General features: G+C 39.6%; 1 non-coding gene across 1 annotated transcript; it reads left to right on the top strand.

Moving 5' to 3' along the window:
• Positions 1–353: 353 nt before the first annotated feature.
• LOC116890501 lies at positions 354–493 on the top strand. The gene has a single exon (XR_004386687.1). It is a non-coding gene; the product is annotated as a small nucleolar RNA SNORA48 (small nucleolar RNA).
• Positions 494–11,742: the final 11,249 nt, after the last annotated feature.

Genomic DNA, 11,742 nt, shown 5'->3' with positions numbered 1-11,742 from the left:
GCGGAAGGCTGGGTTGTAAACATTGGTGAATACTAAGCTTCTGGGGATCCACAGGAGCAGCCACACTGCTGTGGTTCAGCCTGTGCTAACTTGAATATGACAGTGGGCCAAACTGGGTTCTACCTTCCCACTTCCCTTGGGTTGGATGGAATTCTGAGCACTGACCTTGTGGAGTTGCAGATATCCCAGTAGGCCATCCTCATGTCTTCTCACTCCTGGGTCACCTCTGCTGCTGCCATCTCTACTGAGAAAGACTGCACTAACAGGCTACATTAGGAGAATCACCAAGGCCTGTATAGAACCAACAACTAGGTGGTTAAATGTCACCCATAGAAATATATATGTCCCACCCCTCCCCTTGCAATGGGCAAAGATACACCTCTTTGGTGGTGGTTTTATAACAGTCAGAGGCAAAGCAAGTGGTGGCCCCTTGTTCATCCCAGCTTGACGCCTGGCTTCGTGGCCAAAGCTGTTTTATGCATAGAACACAGAAAAATTAAATTAAATATTCAGGAAGCTCAGTGCGGAGGAGGAAGATAGGAGACAGAGACCTTCTGTTTCTACATGCCACATGGTGAGGGTAAGGAAAGACTTGCCCTCCACGCCATGGCATAAGTGGGTTGTAGACATACAGAGCCCTGCCTACCACCACTCAGCCCTGTGAGGAAGGAGAAAAATGAACAGAGACCTGCACTTTTGTACCTGCTTGCCAGCGTGCCAAGTAGCATGATAGAGGATGTCACTCAAGGGCCCACAAATCACATAGCCCCGCTGTGGTGAGTGGCCTCATCTGTGGTAGACAGATGGGAGAGAAATGGGAGTAGAGCACCTTGAGCATTGTGAAGGTAGAAAGGAATAACCTGTTGTGAGTGACCAGCCTCACCACCTGGTGCCATGGTGAGATTCCAGCCCAAGTGGCTGCTTAGAGCCATATTCAGGTTCATGGTTATACAGCAGCAGAGGTTAGCATTGATGTCTGTAGCTCATATTACCACTAGAGAACGTGTGGATGTCCAGGGACTGTGTAGAACTGGCCACCCCCCTCACTTTTGCAATGTTCTTGGGAGCTGGTCTCACTTCTCACCAGTGATACCACTCAGAAAAACAGGCCCTGCCCCTCACCCAGGCAGCACAGTAGAGCTGTCCCTATGGCAGTGGTGTGGACAAACAGGCCTGAGAGTGAAAGCTAAAGAGCTGCACTTGGGAAAGTGGGCTCAACTCTTTGACAGGGCAGCACAGTAGCACTGGCTCTGAAGGCATGGATGTCTGTAAGCTGGCCAGAGAGCAAAGGAGTCGACCCTAGCCTCGGCAGCGCTGGGAGCTCACCCTGGTGGTGCAAATAAGGGAGAGATGGCCAGTGTTTGAGAAGGTGGTATGGATTGTCTGAGGCCTCCAAAGACAGCCCTTCCTCAGAGAAGAACTGGTGAGGAAATTATGGATTCTGTTGAAGAAGAAGAACCCCCAAGTTAAATCATCACAAAGGTACTACTGTCACAGGAAGCTTACTGTCTTTCAGACACTGAAGCATGTTCAGACAGCCAATTTAGGAATATTATAGGCTCTCATATATTATTACTGGTGTGTGATTTAACTATATAAAACCTTAGTTACATAACCCAAGCTTTCCAGTTCTTTAATATATATTTTTTTTATTAACTTGAGTATTTCTTATTTACATTTCGAGTGTTATTCCCTTTCCCAGTTTCCGGGCCGACATCCCCCTAACCCCTCCCCCTCCCCTTCTTTATGGGTGTTCCCCTCCCCATAATAAATTATTTCCTGTCTGTAAAAAATAAGCTTTGAGGGTTTAAGGGTGCAGCTCAATGGTAGAGGTTTTGCCTGGCACACTCAAGGACTTTGTTTCAAGCTCTTGAACTGCAAAAAACAAAAACAAAAAAAAATGGTTCAAAATATTAGGAGTTTCATTATCAAGGAGAGTAACTGTTTTCCAAATAAGAAACTACTTGAGTCCTTCCTGCTGAGGAGTACTGAGAGCTATTCATAGCTGTTTGCTCCCTTTTGCCCACCTATAAATTATACTTGTATTTCTTTTTCTATTCGAGAAAGCATCTTTTTTATTATTTGAATTTATGTAAGTGTATTTTTCATGGTTGACTTTACTGTATATTTTAGTATCAACACGTCCCTCTGAAGATATATTTTTTCAATTAGACAGAAAACAGAGGTTTCTCTCTGTGAGTATGCATGTAATTATGTTTTGTTCAACATTTCTCAAGAGTATTTAAATACTCACATGATAAAGTTCCACAAAATAGACAATTAAATGCAATTACAATCCTTACCACTGTTTGTTTCATTTCCTAAGTACCCATTCATTTGCTATACATTTTCTCTTCTAATTATTTTATATATAAGTAAGGAAAAAATATCTAAACAAACTCTCATTGGATTTGGTTCCCCAGAGGAGGGGTGAGATAAGAGAAAATGGATACTCACTAGGAAAAAGAATTCTGAGCAAGTACCACTAATGCATATAGATAGATTTGCTTCGAGTACTTAAGAGTTTTTCAATATATTTCCTAAAATAAGCACAGAGATGATCAGCCTACAACAGCCAAGAAAGAATGAAATAAATGAAATTTAACTATTATTTATACATAGCAACTATTTCAGAACATTGGGGATTAGTTAAATGGAGACATTTCTGTTTAGGGTTTTATAATTTCTTTTGGGGGGTTGGTTTTGCTTGTCTGTTGGTGTAGTTATTGTTTTGTTTCTTTGCAACAGGGCTTCACTATGTCCCTCGGCCTGGCCTCAATGTGATTGCTAAACTTGCTTGTCAACTTGACTGCATCTGGACTCAATGAAAAGCGAGTGGCTGAACACACCTGAAAGGAATTTTCCCACCTTAAATCTAGACAGCATCTCTGGCAGCAGCCCTCATGAGAGGACATGGACAAGACCACCCTTCCTGCCTGCTTGCTCTCCCTCTCACTGGCCAGTCCACCTCCCCTGCAGCTGAAGCGTTCCCTTCGTGATATTAGAACCAACTTACTGTGAATTCCAGAATTGACTGAAGATCAGCTGCTCTCCAGGATTCCAACTGCATATTGAAACTGCAGACATCTAGCCTGACAGACTACACAACTGCCTGACGCTCAGAATTTCCAGCCATTTTATAATTCCATATATATATATATATATATATATATATATATATATATATTCTTATATATATAGACATATTCTATAAGTTGTGTCCCTTTAGATAACACACTCTCGCACCAAGAGTAGATCTTGTCTCAAATCCTAAAATTTTGAAAAAGGCATCATCAGCATGTGATTCCTAACACAAGGCTAGTGCCTCCACTAAGATGTAAGCCTTTTAACACTAACACTTTGGTTTCTTTTAAGTGCACGTTGTCAGCTCCCTTTCATACAGCCCTTGTGGCTTTCGCTGAGGAGTTTAAAGTACTGTTTTCCTCCTTCTGCAAGGAGGCATGTGGCGAGGGAGCCATGGAGCCATGTGCAGTTGGCCTGGAGAAAGAGATGGATCAAGTTGTGTCCAAACCCAGGAAATCTTGTCACGTGATCAGCAAGAGTATAATTGCTCTCCTCACCACCCAGCTCAGGTTGGGTGGACCTAGCCCTGTGCCCCAAACTTTGCACCACTGGAGGAGATCATGCTATCTGGTAGCCAGGTTAGATTTCCTCTTCCCATATAAGGTCATGTCTGGCAGCACCTAGAATTCTTCCTTATGCAAATAAGGCATCCCCAGCACCTTGGCTCGGGGTAATGACCTACACTCACCCCGCCCCTCCAAATCCTGAACTCCCACCTCAAAGGTTTAAATAGCCTTTATTCCTCCCATTAAAATGAGCTGTCTCACTGAAGCTGCCTCCCAAGTGTTTGTTCTCACAGTGCTCACCTCAGCTTGTGGTCTCTTGGTCTCCTTCCTTTTGCCTTCCTTACCCACTTAGGATCCACTGTTTGGGGAGATAGCATCTACCTAGCATCTTAGTATCACATTTCTCTTGTCACTGAGACATGCTCACCTCAAGACAAGTCTATGAAGGTATCTTTAGGCTAGGTAGGAGGACAATCTGCCCTTGGCATGTTAAAATGTAGGGTTGAAGGCTGCAGCAAGAACTTGTAAACCTGCTCTTGACATTCTTGGCACAGCAAGTGGTACTTAAATAGAAGGGAAGAGCCTGTGCTATGTCTTCAGGGCGACACTAATAATGGGATGAAGTGAGAGTTTCCTTACCCTGAGACTCACCAGTCTGTACGTGTTAGGGTGTTCGTTTGTCTTTGTTTTTCTTTAATTCAGATAGAATAGGTAAGGATAAAATACCTATCACACCAGCATCCAAGAAGCTAAAATGGGAGAATTTCAGGTGAAGGGTGGGCCAAGCTACATAAAAATATACTGTTGCAAGAATCCAAAAAATAAAATAAAATAAAGAACAAAGTCTTAAAACAATGCAGTACTTATATCAAAAGAATATTAGGAACTTTTTTGTACCCCTCTACTAGGTTACAGGAAAGCTTGAATAAACTAAAAACTAAAATGTGAGTGAGTAGTCTTGTTAGTAAAATTTTTTTTGTTTTTATTCTTGTTTGTTTTTTAGCACAACAAATGGGGGAAACGTAGATTCTAACTAAAAAATGCATCCAAGCAGACATCAGTTTCAACAAACAGGACCACAGCAAGAACATCTGTAATTTAGCTGGCAGGCAAGCTTGAGTATTTAATGGTAGTGGTTTTCCGAACTTTATCTCTGTTTGGAAGGCTTATTGAAACAGTCTCTGGTGACCTTCTGTCACAACAAAGACATCAGTGTGTACTTAGTACATCTTCCTGCTGTCTGGGAAAAGAGGAAAACAAGTTCCAATCAACAAGTGAAATTGTATAAAACAAAAAAGTGAACGTGAGGCTTAAAACTGTGTTTTTTGTTTGTTTGTTTGTTTGTTTGTCTGTTTTCCCAATTGCATTACTAAGATTGCAAGACAAACTTTACAGTCTATAAAGCAGACATATAATAGACTTCCATAAAGTGATCACATATTTAAAACATGGGGAAATAGAAATTCCTAGATTTCTGTGGAGGAGAGGCTTGAAATCAAGATCGACTGAGTTCACATTCAATAAACCTGCTCCATCGCCCAATGTGTGAATCACTACTGCAAGATTGTATGCTAAATCACTGCTATTCAATCTAGTCCACACAAGTATAGACAAGAACATACCACATGGCTAAGAAATTATTGCCAGACTATATTTCAAGAACTCTTGCAATCATTTCACACAGTATACTACACCTATCAAATCTTACTGGGAATGGGAAATTTGCAAGTAAGAACAGCACCTGATAACTTCATTTCAAACTATATTAAAACTCAGGTATTAATAAATAGGGGTCTGTTTATCAAAGAGACACGTTTGTTTTTAAAAGAGTTGAGCAAACCAGCCTTATTCTAGGATACCATAACTACATTCTTCTTATTGTATGATTTCTAGGCAGGTGGTTTGCCAAGACCACACTCGCCCAAGCCTCCGTACCACCAGGACTGAAAAATCCCTCCTACTTCCAAGCCCTCAAAGGTCTATCTTCAAACAAGTAACAAAGTTTAATTTAACCAAAAATAATAGAGTCTACTGTTGAAACATGTTTCTTTGTCTTTGTTTTGATGATATAGTTACTTATCTGATAAAAGCTCTTTGAAATATTAAGATAATAAGCTTTTTGAAAACTTATTATTTTTATGTACTTAATCATGCAGCAAAGGGTTTTGCTTATTTTTTAAGATTTACTTATTTATTTATTTATTTATTTATTTATTTATTTATTTTATGTATGTGAGTACACTGCTGCTCTCTTCAGACCAGAAGAGGGTATCAGATCCCATTGCAGATGGTTGTGAGCAGCCATGTGCATGCTGGGAACTGAATTCAGGACCTCTGGAAGAGCTGTCAGAGCTCTTAACTGCTGAGCCTTCTCTCCAGCCCCATAGGCTTATTAACTACCCACTATGTGGTGCTCAGAGAGCAACTCAGATGTTTTTATTCTACAATGGAAAAACAACAAGTAATCAGGCAATTCAGTACATGCTGTCTTGTGAGATAATGGCTAAATGGTGACACTTCTTTGTAACTATTCAGCTTAAATTGAAGCTGAGACTACTCAGGATAATTGTTCTAGTCTAAGTGAGTGGTAGAGGACTTTGTTCAAAGAAATGGAGAAGCAGATGAAAGAAAGGAAAAGGTCCCAAATAATGTGAGTTCTTCTCATGTTTTGAACCAGCCCCCTGAAGAATGGGGACATTAGAATGATTTCATTATAGCTGGGGCTTGGATAGTGAACAGGGACTATCACAAAAGGTGAAGCTAAAGGGATACGCCTGAACTAGACTGACCAATGTCAATTTTAAAGAGGCCAAAACAGCTCAGTACAGCACAGAACATCATTATGTGCATTACGTATACAGGATTTTGAGATTCAAGATCACATTTGATGTTTCCAACTGAAGCAGTCTCATTCTGCTCTTGGGAAAGATGCAGAAGATACCCATACGCTGAGCAACAGAGCTTAATAAAGGGGTAGTTTACAACAATGAGGGTAAGTGTGTCAATATCATCACAGTCCCATCTAAAGAGGGAGTGTTTCCTACCACTCTGCCTAAAAGCAGTCAAATAATCAAGTATCAGAATACAAATAGAGGACTGTGTGTAAGAAGGATCTTTGAGCAGTTATTACAGGAGAGTTTCTTACTCAGTGCATCTGGCAAGAGGGGCTGATGTCTCTGATATTATTCGAGATTGGAAACACACAACTGCAAAGCAGAGGATAACAGGAAATTTGGGGATCCATAAGTTTGGTCCTAAGTCTGAAGTATAGTGAGGAAAGTAAGCAAATCTAAAGAAGCAAATATGACAGGCAGAAAAGCAAGAGCCAAGCTTGAACTCAAGCCTGATTATGTGTTTCCAAATCTCAGAGCATTAGACTATGACTGTGAAAAAAAAAACATCAAGTTAAATTAACATAAAACAATAATGTCTACTGCCAAGGCATATTTATTCACCTTTACTTTGATAATGCAGTTATTTATCTGATAGAAACTTAAAAGAATAACTGAAATTTTTGAAGTTTTGAAAAGTTGTATTTTCAGAAGTGCTTTTTGACAAAACCAAAAAGATGGCTAACTGATTAAGAGCACTTTTGCCCTTCCAGAAAAACAAGTTCAGTTCCCAGTCCCTACATGAAGGCTCACACCCACATGCTACTGCAGTTCCAGAAGATCTGACAACTTCATCTGAATTCCGTGTGTATGATGGCTATTCTGGGTTGTCACTTGAATATATCTAGAATGAACTGCATCCATAAGTAGAGGGCATACCCAAAGAGGTAGGAAGATGAAACTTCAGTCCAGATCCTGAGGCAGAAAGACACATGCCTTTAAGTAGGCCACACCTTTTGCTGGAAGCCTATATATGGACATGGAAGAAGAAAGCTCTTGTTCTTTTCCTCATTGCCCGAGCTTTGCTAGCACATCCATTCCTTCTCTGGAGACTAATTCTTCAGGATTCCAGCGTATACAGAAGATCAGCCTTGTGGGATTTCTGGACTTTCTATTCATATCTAGACATGGTTAGATTAGCTGTACTGCTAATTTTCATTCCAATAAATTCCATTGTGTGTGTGTGTGTGTGTGTGTGTGTGTGTGTGTGTGTGTGTGTGTGTGTGTGTGTAGACAGTGTGTGGAGAGAGATTGATTCCATAAGTTCTGTGACTCCAGAGAACCCTGACTAATACAAAGTCCAACAGGCGCATACATGAACTCAAAATAGTCATGTAAACAATTCTTTGACACCTCAACATAGAAGAAAATTAAGCTAATGTTATAGCCAGGTACAAATGAGAAATCAAAGAAGAGAGAGAGAGAGAGAGAGAGAGAGAGAGAGAGAGAGAGAGAGAGAACCTTCAACTCTTGGCTATTCAGAAAGTATAGCATAGAATTTGAACTGTAAAATATGCTCATATGCTCTCACAAAGATGCAATTGTCTTGGTGCTATAAGCAAATACTTAAAATAAAGAATTTATATGTGTTTTAAATATAAATGACTACTACAATGCTTTGAATCTTGTAGTAAAATTTCTAAGATAATTAAAATACATGCAATTGTAATTTCTTTTACTTTATCAATTTTTCAATGTAAAATGCTTTAAGTGAAGATGTTTTATTTCATTTTCTTCTTAAGTACTAAAATATGCCTTTCTATTTTCAATAATTTTAACATTTAGCTTTCCCATTACACTTTAGATAAGTTTAATCAAAGTTTTAATTGTATACTTTATTTTCAAAAGATGATATTTAACCTAATGAAATATGTAATATCATTTTAAAGCTATAGGTCATAGTAATTTTAGTAGAAAAGAGAATCATTTTTCATGAAGTACACTTCCTATAACTACTAGAAAGATAAAAAGAAAACATTGACACACAAAACACAGATGCACTCAACAAAAATAATGAAGTTATTTTACTTCTTTCAAGGCATAACCTAGTTAATATGTCCAGTTATCCACATTCCTTAAGCCTATTTTATCTTTCAGAATTGAGAAAGTTAAATTACATGACCCATGACTACCTCTCTAATTCTGAAGTCCGTGATTCCTAGAATTAATACAGTCTCTACAATTAAATATGATTCTCCAGTAGCACAGAAGCAAAGATCCTTGGCTCCTGCACTTAGATGTTCTGAACTGGATTTTAGAACTGGGACTGCAAACTGAAACTATGGCTCAGTCAATAAAGTACTTGAAATGAAAGCATGATTTTCAATTTCTGAACCCCATGTGCAAAATTATGTGACTATAACCCATCATTGAAAAGTGGAAACAGGAGAAATCCTTGACGTTTCTGGCCAGCTAGTCTTGCTTAATTCACTCAGAGACCCACCTCGTAAAATGATGTTGAGAAGACATAAAAGATACTCAATGCCTACCTTTGACTTCCATATGCATATTCTCCATCACACGCATACATACACAAACATGTGCACACACAGACTTCACTAATATGAGAGGTTCTTTTGCTTGAAAAGTGACTACAATGAACATGGCACTATTGTGGGGTTTTCTAGATCCAGAATAATCTGAGAATTTCACCTTTCAACTCAGCTTAAGTCATACAGAGATAATTCATTCTCAAACTTCTGGCTAGCTTGCATGGTACAATAAGGAGCTATACAAGCCACAAGAGAAAGAAAAGACAATCTTAAATGGGTCTGGACAATCTATGTTGCAATGCTAACCTGCCAGGCAAGGTGTACCCACTGGTGCTAAAATGGCATAAAGGTTATGGGCCTATGATAGTTTGTATATGCTTGGGCTAGGGAGTGGCACTATTAGGAGGTATGGCCTTGTTGGAATAGATGGGTACTGTGGGTGTGGGCTTTAAGACCTTATCCTAGCTGCCTGGAAATTAGTATACTGCTAGCTGCCCTCAGATACAGATAGAGACCTCTCAGCTCTGCATGCACCATGCCTGCCTGGACACTGCCATGTTCCCACCTTGATGATAATGGACTGAACCTCTGAATCTGGAAGCGAGCGCCAATTAAATGTTGTCCTTTATAAGACTTGCATTCCTCATGGTGTCTCTTTACAGCATTAAAACCCTAAGACAGGGCTTAGCCAACCACTGTTTGGTTCAACGTGAGGACTGCTCCAAAAAAGGCAATTCAATATTAGTAATATAAACTTGGTCACAGCCAAAGGCTGGGGAAATCATAAACCAACAGGGAAACTTACTACTCTAGTTTTGTCAAATGCTCATACTGACAGACTGCCTTCTAAATATGTGTGTTTATATCTACTGATAGTTCTGTTCTCAACCCTTGTCAGAGAAGCTTTTTGTTTTACACTGAGAAATATAATTTGTATTCATAGGGAATTTCTAACTCTTAGAAAAATAACTAGACTCTAACATCATCAGAGCACACATACTGACATGAATCAATCAAAAAAGCTTGTAAACAACAAAGCCAAATGTGATTTTCAACACACAGGAATTAAAGTAATTATATTCAATGGTCTCAAAGAATACTGAGGGAGGTAATGGCATGACTAGAAAACAAGGACTCACAGGAAGACCACAGAAAATATGGAAAACAGAAATAATGATTTTTTTTAATTTTTTATTATACATTTCTTTACTTACATTTCAAAGGTTATTCCCCTTCCCGCTTTCCTGTCCATAAGACCCCATTCCCTCCCCTCCTCCTCCCCCTCCCTCTCCCCCTCCCCCTCCGCCATGCAGGTATTCGCCCTATACATCCCCCTTATTGCCTCCCCCATAGTCCCCTGCACCCCCATATTCCCCTGAACTGGGAATCCAACCTTGGCAAGACCAAGGGCCTTCCCTTCCCCTGGCGCCCCAACAAGGCTATTCTCTGCTACATATGCAGTTGGAGCCCTGGGTCAGTCCATGTATTGTCTTTCCAGAGTGGTTTAGTCCCTGGAAGCTCTGGTTGGTTGGCATTGTTGTTTTTTATGGGGTTGCAAGCTCCTTCAACTCTTTCAATACTTCCTCTAATTCTCCCCAAGGGGGTCCTATTCTCAGTTGGGTGGTTTGCTGCTAGCATTGACCTCTGTATTGGACATGCTCTGGATGTGTCTCTCAGGAGAGATCTATATCCGGTCCCTTTCAGCATGCATTTTCTAGCTTCATCAAGCTTATGTAGATTTGGTGATTTATATATATGGACCATATGAACTTTTGGGGTCGCTTAAGTACACTATCATATCATCGGCAAATAGTGATATTTTGTATTCTTCCCTTCCAATTTGTATCCCTTTGACGTCCTTTCGTTGTCTGATTGCTCTGGCTAGGACATTGAGGAATACATTGAATAAGTAGGGAGAGAGTGGGCAGCCTTGTCTACTCCCTGATTTTAGTGGGGTTGCTTCAAGTTTCTCTCCATTTAGTTTGATGTTAGCTACTGGTTTGCTGTATATTGCTTTTACTATGTTTAGATATGGGCCTTGAATTCCTGATCTTTACAGGATTTTTATCATGAAGGGGTGTTGAATTTTGTCAAATGCTTTCCAGCATCTAATGAAATGATCATGTGGTTCTTATCTTTGAGTTTGTTTATATAGTGGATTACATTGATGCATTTGCATATATTAAATCATCCCTGCATTCCTGGGATGAGGCCTCCTTGATCATGATGGATGATCATTTTGATGCGTTCTTGGATTCAGTTTGCAAGAATTTGAGTATTTTTGCATCAATATATAAATAGGGAAATTGGTCTGAAGTTCTCTTCTTTGGTAGGTCTTTGTGTGGTTTAGGTATAAGAGAAATTGTGGATACATAGAAGGAATTCGGTAGTGCTCTGTCTGTTTCAATTTTGTGGAATAGTTTGAACAGTAGTGGTATGGTGTCTTCTATGAAGGTCTGATAGAATTCTGCACTGAACCCATCTGGACCTGGGCTCTTTTTGGTTGGGAGAGTTTTAATAACTGCTTCTATTTCTTTAGAAGTTATGAGGTTGTTTAGATGATTTATTTGTTCCTGATTTAACTTTGGTACCTGGTATCTGTCTAAAAAACTGTCCATTTCCTCCAGATTTTCCAGTTTTGTTGAATATAGGCTTTTATAGTAGGATCTGATGATTTTTTTAATCTACTCTGATTCTGTAGTTATGTCTCCCTTTTTACTTCTTATTTTTTTCATTTTGGACGCACTCTCTGTGTCCTCTGGTTAGTCT

This window comes from Rattus rattus, chromosome 1 (assembly GCF_011064425.1).
Source record: "Rattus rattus isolate New Zealand chromosome 1, Rrattus_CSIRO_v1, whole genome shotgun sequence".
NCBI lineage: Eukaryota > Metazoa > Chordata > Mammalia > Rodentia > Muridae > Rattus > Rattus rattus.
Note: the sequence above shows the minus strand (reverse complement) of the source record. Positions and strands in the feature narration are given on the sequence as shown.